Genomic DNA, 2,433 nt, shown 5'->3' with positions numbered 1-2,433 from the left:
TTTGAAGTGTGTCCATAATACGATTGAATCATAAGCGCACGGGTGAAGACCCACAGACAGGCAACCCAATTCACATTGGGGTGCCCTGTAACATAGGAACACGTGACCTTCAGTTTGACATGGTCAGCCCTTTTGGACTTACAGCCAGAGAACCGAAAGGCAGGGACTTCATAGAGGGGAGATCAGGGTTGATACTGGCTCCATCCTGCCATCCCATTCCTCCAAGGCCACCAAAGTTTCGATCCCATTTTTCCAGCCAGCGAGCTGGCTCCCTAGAACCACATCATTTCCTTCCAAGCTGCACCCACCCAGTGTGTCCATTGGGACCATGGTCTTTCTTAGTGTGCACTTGGGTGATGCAACTTCCTCCTCATCGAGAGAGCAAAGTGAATTAAAAGTCTAGTACAATTTTTTTCTTTTTAGCAAATTACTATCAGAGCCTTAAAGTAGGAAATTTGCCCAGTCTAGAACTTCTTGTATGATGTGGCTTATAAACAGTGTCCTAGAGATTCCCCTCTGAACAGATACTTTTGTCTTTTTTTAAAAAGAGGTTGTGGTGATGGAATATTACTCAGCAATCAAAAAAAGATAAATGCACGTGTTTTGCAGCAACATGGATGGAGCTGGAAGGGATCATGCTTAGTGAAATAAGCCAGAAAGAAAAGGAAAAATACTGGATGTTTTCACTCATAGCAGGAGCATAAAGGGCTGGGGGAGAAAATAATAGTAATAATGAACAACTATATACCAGAGACATTTTATGGGGGTGGAGGGGGAATGGGATAAAAAACGGGGGTGGGGGGTAGTACATGGGACTATGGTGATGGCACACGGGTTATTTGGTGACGGGAAGCCCACGGGGATTACAACTGAGATGGAAAAAGGTACAAAATGATGTAAAAACAAGCTACTGTATTTTTTTTTTTAAAAAAGGTTGTGGACTAAAACTTCTTCTAGACAATAGCTACATGGCCACCCTGCTCACCATGAGCCTTGAGAGCCGCTGGAACCTCAACTTGGACTCTGGGACTGTGCGAGGGCCCCCTCTACCTTCACCCCAGCTGCTCCTTAGGCACAAGCACAACTCCTCAAAGCTGTTTTCTGTAAACTGCCCCTGCCAAAGGCCTCTGAGCAGGGCTGGGGGCGGTCCCTGGAAGCATGCATAGCTCAAGTTATAAGAAATGTCTGACATCATGGAGAGGGGATAGAAGGCCCGGTAGGATTCGATTAGATTTCCCCCAGTGTGTGCAATCTGCAAACACCCACACCTCCTACGGTAACGCACATGTGTTGGGATATAGCGTAAGGTGAACGACCCACCCCAACGCTCGTGAGTAACAAGGAAAGATTCAGATCTTACTTTAGCCTTCATTTGTTTTAGAAATCTGACGTTTCCAATTCTTTCCAAGTCACTACAACTTCACTGGAAAGAACGCTAATGAATCACCAGTGACTGCGAGAGTGGGAGGACAGGAGGACACAGACCCTCAGGCAGAGTTAAGAGGATGCAGATCTGCATGGCGCGCACAACCCTGCGGTGGAACTCTTCCCACTCTCCATTCAGGGGACAGACAAGAGGCGCCAGTAACAGGCATCGGTGCCTGCAGACACACCGCCCCCGGAACATACATGGCACATGGTGCTGCAGGAATTAAAAGCGAAAAGTCAGGTGCTTTCACCAGAGCATCCTTCATGATGCCTCAGACATGGCCCTCAGGGTGCAGAGAGGTTTGTATTCTCTCCCCATCTGGTCCCTCCATGGGCATCTTCCTTCCTCCTTCTGGAAAAAAAAGGGCCACTCGGCCCTCCCTGGTGGCGCAGCGGGTTAAAGCACAGCACTGAGAAGCTAAAGCCGCTTCCTCATGAGTTCGATCCCCGTCTGCCCCGGAGGTGACCACAGGGCGTGGCAGACCTCTCCTGACCTGCCCGCCGCTCCCCTCAGCAGTGTACTTCGTCGATCTGCCTGTTCTGCTCCCCACTCTGTCTCTGGTGAATCCTCTCACCCTCCGCATCTCTGGCCTGTACCCCAGTTCTGTATGAATAAATAAATAAATCTTTTTTTTAAAAAAAAGGCCACTCTTGTTTTTTTCATTTCATTCTTGTGGTTAGTAGCCATATTAATAACACTTAACGTGTACATACTTGCTTGAGAAGCCATTGCTGAAGAACCGGCTCTGGAAAGTCTGGGTTGTGTATTGATACGATTATGATACCGAGTCTTCCAAACATTGTTCTAAGAGATTGTGAACAGAAGGAAAATCTTTGAGTCAGCCTTTTACAGGATTTTCAATTTGTGCCTTTGAACTGTGTGGTAGGGGTGGAGAACACAGAATCTGCTGGCCAGGCAGAGAGCAGGTCTGGTGTCCTTCCACAGTCTGGGCGATTGAGTAGAAATGAACCCTCCTTGAACAACCCAACACAGTTGCAGCTCTG

The 2,433-nt window shown here is 47.8% G+C and overlaps 1 protein-coding gene across 1 annotated transcript in view; it reads left to right on the top strand.

Annotated features, from left to right (window-relative positions):
- Nucleotides 1–1,389, top strand: part of LOC101633667 (neuronal acetylcholine receptor subunit alpha-7) — a 114,247-nt gene extending 112,858 nt beyond the window's left edge. The window contains exon 11 of the transcript XR_001146056.1: nt 934–1,389. The gene's annotated coding sequence lies outside the window, so the exon portion shown is untranslated. The remainder of the gene's footprint in view (nt 1–933) is intronic.
- Nucleotides 1,390–2,433: the final 1,044 nt, after the last annotated feature.

Source organism: Condylura cristata, unplaced genomic scaffold (assembly GCF_000260355.1).
Source record: "Condylura cristata isolate star-nosed mole 26May11 unplaced genomic scaffold, ConCri1.0 scaffold00035, whole genome shotgun sequence".
Lineage (NCBI taxonomy): Eukaryota > Metazoa > Chordata > Mammalia > Eulipotyphla > Talpidae > Condylura > Condylura cristata.
This window is presented reverse-complemented; position numbering and strand designations above follow the sequence as displayed.